This window comes from Cricetulus griseus, chromosome 4 (genome assembly GCF_003668045.3).
Source record: "Cricetulus griseus strain 17A/GY chromosome 4, alternate assembly CriGri-PICRH-1.0, whole genome shotgun sequence".
Classification (NCBI taxonomy): Eukaryota; Metazoa; Chordata; class Mammalia; order Rodentia; family Cricetidae; genus Cricetulus; species Cricetulus griseus.
Window position 1 is genome coordinate 77,732,076 of NC_048597.1, and position 7,210 is coordinate 77,739,285.

Genomic DNA, 7,210 nt, shown 5'->3' on the forward strand with positions numbered 1-7,210 from the left:
GAAGCTGGGGGTGTGACTTACCAGCACAGCCCCTGCCTAGAGTCCCCCAGTGAAGGGCTAAGGGTATGGCTTATCAATATTTTCCCTGGATTTGATTGCTGATTGCACATATATACATACAAAAAGAACCCATAAAATGAGGGCAGTGTGACAAAGCCTAAGGCCCCTTCTCAAAGCAAATCCTGTACCAAAGATTATTGAGAAGTGCAGGAAATGACAAAACCAACATGGACATCAGCTCAGCAAGTAGCACTGCTGTCCCAGCTACCACATGAGCAGCAGCAGCAGCAGCAGAACCCTACAGGGACATTCTGGGCACTGTCATCAGTCCCCTGCCTTGGTCATCCTGGGAAAAGAGTTAGGGGATAGTTATGTCCCACAAGGGCTGTAATGTTGTATCTGGGGGAGCATAGATTCCCTGTTGATTCTGTCTGCCATAGTCTGCCAGCCTGCTAAAGACCTGAGAAGATTTTAGGGATCTGGTGTATAGAACAGATGAGGGGTGGAGGTGCAATAGAAGGCATATTCATGGACCCACAGCTTTGCTAGGAACACAGCATGGCTTCGGGGAGGGGTTGGAGAGTCTGGAGAGCCTTCAGGGACCTAGTTATGAAGGCTAAGCCTGGGTGGGCCCTTCTATGGGTGGGCCACAAAGGTGTTCATTTTCTTTTCAGCAAGCTGAGTCAGGCTGCAATGAGGACCAGGGGACTAAGATCCCACCCTCCACCCCTGTCTCTGAGCTCTGAGTCTTCCGTTCTGACACTGAGGTGGCCTGTGGCCATTTCTGCTCCTCTCAAAGTGGCTCTAATGTACACCTTCTTCTTCCTTGGGTGCTGGCCAAGCCAAGTCATTTCTGGAAGCATGACCCAGGCTTGCAAAATTGTGTCCCTGCTTTTTTGACCCCTGACTTTGAAGCGCTTCAGATCATCAAATGAACTCTTTCTCCACTGCCCCACTGCTGGGTCTGGGGCTTGCATTGGCCAGGGAAGACTGTAGTGGAAGCATCATGGGGCTTCAATGGGCTTCAGCTTTCCATTTTCTAGTCTTTATGAGATCATTAGCCAATAAAATACCTGCTTGTGTTTCCTCTGCTTATAAATGATGTTGTCTGCCCTTCTCTCTCTCTCTCTCTCTCTCTCTCTCTCTCTCTCTCTCTGTGTGTGTGTGTGTGTGTGTGTGTGTGTGTGTGTGTGTGTGTGTGTGTGTATTATAGCTATACAGGCATGTTCACATGCACACATGTGGACGTAGAAGCCAGAGGTTGACATTGGGTGTCTTCTTCAGTCCTACTCTCCACTTTAGCTATTGAGACAGGGTCTCTGACTGAGCTGAGAGCTCACGGATTCCAATAGAATTGGTGGCCTGTGAGCCCTGGATATCTCCTGTCTCACCTCTACTGCCCCAAAGTGTGGGAGTTACATATTTACACCTCCACACTCCCCCTTTTACCTGGTGAGGGAGATCTGAACTAAGGTCCTCATGTTTGTATGCCAAGTAGTTCAGCTGTCACCCCCGTCCCATCAGTCTTTGCTTCTGAAGAACATTCTAAGTAGACAGCCTTCCCAGTTGGCAGTCCTTTTACTACTGGCAATTGTCAAACTACTTCCTTATTCCCAGTAGTACCAAAACTCTGCTGTCCTTCAAATTACCTTTCCCAAACAAGTAATTGATAGTTCCTGCTTCCCTTCTGGTTACTTAAACATTTTGGAGGGTCAGCTTTCAGAAGTTTATTAATGTGGATCTTTCAGTTTTTAGTTAAAAGTTATTTTGTAACCCTTAGTTTCTCTCAGCTTCTTGGATTTACAGGTTCATGGTCTTTGTCAAAATGTGGGACACTTTCTGTAATCATTTCTCTGAGTCCCTTTCCAGCCCCATTCTGTCTTGTCTTGGAACTCAGAATATTAGTTCTTTTCTTACTGTCTTCCAGGACTCTAAGACTATTTTTTCCATTTGTTTTTATCCATGGTGAGTTTTGTGGCTGTGTCTGCATTCACTGAGCTGTTCCTCTGTCATGTCCATCTGGTCCATGTAGTGAGGCTTTTCTTCTCCTTCATAAATGTGGTTTTCAGTTCTCTGATTTCCATTTGGTCCTTTGGTTTGTCTCAAATGTTATTATTATTATTATTTTACTAAGATTCTATTATACTTTTCTTTTTTTCAAGAGAATTTATAGTTGCTTGTTGAAGCATGTTGATGATAATTGGTTTGGTGTGTGGTGTGTGTGTGTGTGTGTGTGTGTGTGTGTGTGTGTGTGTGAAGGCCAGAGGTCAAAGTTGGGTGTCTAATTCAATCATTCTCTACCTTGTATTCTGGCTTGTAACTCATCAAGTAGGCTGCTGGGCTGGCTGGGAGATCTGCCTATTTTGAATACCCAGTGTTGGGATTACAAGTGTGAACAACAAGTCTTGCTTTTTATGTGGATGCTGGGGACCAAACTCAGGTCCTGGTGCTTGTGTAGAGAGCACCCATCTTTTCACTCCATGTCTGCTTTTAAGTTGGTGAGAATTTCAACCTCTGATCCATCTTCAAATCGATGCCCGATTGTTTTGTTTTCTTCTTGGGATCAAGTTCTAATTCCCCCAGACCTTGTGAGAACAATGATTTTGTATCCCATCTTGGACATTTTGCATACTGAATGATGAGACTAGGATTTCACTTCAGGCAGTCTCCTTGGCAGTTTCCATCCTCAGCATACAAGTTAGATAGAAGCATGCATCATGTGTCTATTTTGCTTTCCGCTGGGCCCTGTCCTTACATAAGTGCCATGGTGACTCCCTGGGCTTCAGGGCAGACATGTGAGTAGCAGGCTGCTCCCTTCTCTGCCCTGCTGACAGCTCTCCAACAGCAGCAGAGTCATGCCCTGAGTCATCTCATTGTATCTGACCCAGGCCTAGGGGAACAGAGGACTGAAGCTCACTGTTAGGTTGTTGCAGAGAAGAGTTGAGCCTGCTGACATAGGATGATTTGTGTCCAGAGATTTTGTGAGCATGTGTGTGGGCATACCTGTGTGTGTGTGTGTGTGTGTGTGTGTGTGTGTGTGTGTGTGTGTGTGTGTGTGTGTGTGTGTGTATGGGGGAGAGACAGAGAGAGAGAGAGAGAGAGAGAGAGAGAGAGAGAGAGAGAGAGAGAGAGAGGCTAACTTTGGGTGTCTATCCTCAGGCACCTTCTACCCTTTTGTTTGAGACAGTGTCTCTTGTTGGCCCAAGATGTCACCATGTAGGCCACTAGCTTCCAGGGATCCATCTGTCTCTGTTGTAAGAAACATTTTTTTTTTTTTTTTTTGGTTTTTCGAGATAAGATTTCTCTGTGTAGCTTTGGAGCCTATCCTGGCACTCGCTGTGGAGACCAGGTTGCCCTTGAACTCACAGAGATCCTCCTGCCTCTGCCTCCTGAGTGCTGGGATTAAAGGCGTGCGTCACCAACGCCTGGCACATTATTTTTCTTATCAGAAGTGTTCAGCCTGCCAAAGACCAACATTCCACAGCCCGTCTTAAGAGAATCTTGTATACATGCCTGTTCGGCCCACCCCTGGACATTCCTGAGACCTGACTTAGTCTCACCACTTCTCTCTGTGCTGAAGACCAACTAGCTAGTAAGTCAGATTATGAGGTCAAGCTCCTACCAATGGAATGCAACACAGCCACTATCTGTGTCATAATAAAAACTCAGTGAATTTCCCACCTCCTGTGTGCTTGCCAACCTGGAATGGGTCTTGGCCCAAGAAACATTCTTGTTGCAAAAAGAAATTGCCTCGCCACATGGTTACCTCTACTTTCTTTGTAGTACACTGAGATCATTCCTTTCCATCCACCCCCCCACCCACTGGGATCACAGACATGCATCTGCACTCCTGTGTTCTAAGGATCCAGACCCAATTCCTCATGTTTGCAAGGTGGGAGTTTTTTCAGCCCCAAGGGTTTTCTTTTGTTGTGTGAGCAAGAGAGCCAGGGAGGAGTAGGGATACTCCATCTTGTCCAGAGAAGAGCTTCTCGTCCTGTCTTATCTTCCAGCCTTCGAAATAGCAGCTTATATCACAGAACTGATTTGCAAACGAGCTAAAATCTTCATATGCAGGAAAGTTCACCAGAAAATGTTACACTCACAGAATTCTTATTATTATTTGTCACGACGGTTGTTACTTCCAAGACTGACATCTAGCAAGACGTATCTTGAGGAGGGATGGGATAAATGTGGCATTGGGCCTCCACATTCATCAATCAATTTAATATTGGTGAAAACAAACTTGACATGGGGTCAGCTCTCTGTTGCCTCTTTCTCTGTTTCTTTTGAGTCTGTGGTGACCTTTCTCTTGACGGAGCAATAACCCTGGAGGGAAGCTAGAGGAAAACTGAGATTAGGTTCATGGCAAGGGGAGAGCAATAAAGTATCTTTAAAGAGCTCAATAAACTGGGATAATTGAATGTAGTAAGGATTGTATGGGGTGGGGCAACAGGCCGTGTCTACAGTCCCATTTCCAGGAAAGCAATCACAAAGGAAAATGATGCTGGCCTGGGAGGCAGAAGATGAGTTCAAAGGGACCCTAGAATTGATGGAGACAGCCTCCCAGGATGGACAGTCTCTGCTGTAAATCAGCAGTAGCTATGACAGAGGCTTTCGATATCCTAATTAAAGATAGAGTCTTTCTCTAGACTCTATCTTAGATTAGATAGAGTCTAGTCTAAGGAGGTTGTCCAGGGGGTAGAGTGCTTGCTGTTCAAGCAGGAAGACCTGAGTTCGGATCCCCAGCACCAATGTGAAAACCTGAGCATGACAGAGCTGGCCTGTAACCCCAGCACTGGGTGTGTGTGTAACAGATTGATCCTGGGGGCTGCATGGACAGACAGACTAGCCTAACTGATGAGCTCCAGATTCAGTGAAAGACCCTGTTTCAAAAAACAAGGTGGAGAGTGATTGAGGAGAGTACTTAGTGTTGATCTCTAGCCTCCACATGTTCACACACGTACACTCACACATACATATACACACATACATACACACACACATACACACATACACTCACACATGCACACATAAGTACATATACATACACACAAATGCATGAATACATACACATGTACATATGCATACACACATGCATGCACACACCAAGATTTCAGGATCTTGTGTGTCCACTATCCTTTTACAGGAAGGGAAAGAATTCTGGAGTATGGCATGGGCAAGTCCCTCAAGATCCTCATGAGCCTCAGTTTCTCCTCTTGCAAGAGTCCGGTAAACATCGCAGCTTCCACCAGGTTGTTGGGGCATTGGCGGGAAGCGAGGGTGAGGGTCCTTCTGCCTGGCCACAGCTAACCATAGAGAGTCTATATTATAGGCAGATCTCTTCCTCAGACCAGATGAGCATAAACTGTGCTTTAGCTGAGGGGGATCCCACTTCATGAGCTTATGTGCTCTGTCATTGTGCCCTCCCTTTGATGGCACAAAGGTGAGAAAGCCGAGTCAAAGTGACTGTGCCCCAACCCCCCCCAGACTCTCCATTTCAGCCTCTCTCGTTTTCGTCCTTCCTTCCTCAGTGAGCTCACTGGAGCAGGTCTATGGACATCTAGTCCTTGGGGCCGATCCTGCTCTAGGGGAATTAAACTGGAGTGGTGGGGGTGGGGGTAGGGGCTGAGAGAAGCCATGGAGCATGTTCTGTCTCCAACTTTTTGTTCAGGATAGCTGGATTTCAGAGAAGCTCAATATGCTTCCACTGAACTGTAGCTCAGAAGCCAGGAACCATACCTATGTTATTCTTGGATGTGCCAATACCTGCCCACTCTATTCCCACTGCAACTCTATGGAAGCCAGCTCCTACCAGTTTGGGTGAGCCAATGAGGCTCCATCCTCAGGACTGCACAACAAAACAAAACAAACAAAATGCAGCTGAAGTTCACTTACAAACATGAATGCTTGTCCAGACTGAGGTCCAGGTTGTAGTTTACTGTCCCATCAGAGGGACCAGGAGAAGGTCAGGGTTAAAACAGACCAGGAACAAAATATACTCAAGTGTCCCTTGCTTGGTCTCTCTTCCTAGTTCTTTTCTCTTTTTAAGTGGAGTGTGTATGTGTGTGTGTGTGTGTGTGTGTGTGTGTGTGTGTGTGTGTGTAGGTTAGAGGTTGGCATTCTCTTTTTCTATTGTTCTCTGCCTTATATAAAAGGTTCTCCCCTCCAACCCTCCAGACTGGCCAGCAAACTCCATGGGTCCTCCTGTCACCATCTCCTGTTCTCAGATCTGGGTTATGGACAAGTGCAGCCACACCCAGCTATAATGTGGGAACCGGGCATCCAGGTCCTCATAGCAAGAATTTTACTGAATAAACCATTCTCCAGCCTTTCCTCCCTTCCTCCCTCCCTCCCAGCTTTCTTCTCTACCTCCTCCCCCTCTTTCTTTTATCAGACAGGATATTAGCCCAGGCTGACCTGGAACTCATGATCTTACTGCTTCCATCTCTTAGTGCTGGGCTGACAGACACACACCACCATGTCCAGAGTCTTCTCAGTTTTAACAGAGACAAGAGGACACAGTACAGGTGGATCCTGCATGGCCTCTGGTGCTGTGACATGTGAGAGGGTCGGAAAGGGGTGGCCTCCAGCTGTCATATCAACTGTCAACAGCTTATATTGCAGTCTGAAATAGCTAGACATGCGTCCCAGGTGGCCAGATGTGTGTGTGTGTGTGTGTGTGTGTGTGTGTGTGTGTGTGTGTGTGTGTGTACTTATTTGTAAAGCATGCAGAGGTATGTGTGTTTAGAGGTTAGAGGTCAATGTTAGGTGTCTTCTTCAGTTGCTCTCTACCTTATTTTTTAAAGCGGGGTCTCATGCTGAGCCTGGAACTCATGGATTCAGCTAGACTGGTTGTTCATTGTGCTCCAGGGATCTCTACCTCCTTCATGCTATGGTAACAGACACAGGGCTGCAACTGGCTTCTATGTGGCTATTGAGGATCTGAACTCAGGCCTTCGTGCTTGGGCATCAAGCACTTTCTCCACTGAGAGCTCAGCCCCCGGTAGCCAGTTTTGAAAGGGAATCACAGTCTGGATTTCGGTTGGATATACATGTATGCATGTGAGAAGAGTAGCTATTTGCTTAGGAGGATATCTTATTTGTGTGTTGGCTCAAATTACTGCAACACAATCCCAAGCCCTGTGTAGCCAGAGTGAAAGTTCTCCACATATCAGCTGGCCCAACAGGCTGCCGGTTTACAACCTCTGCT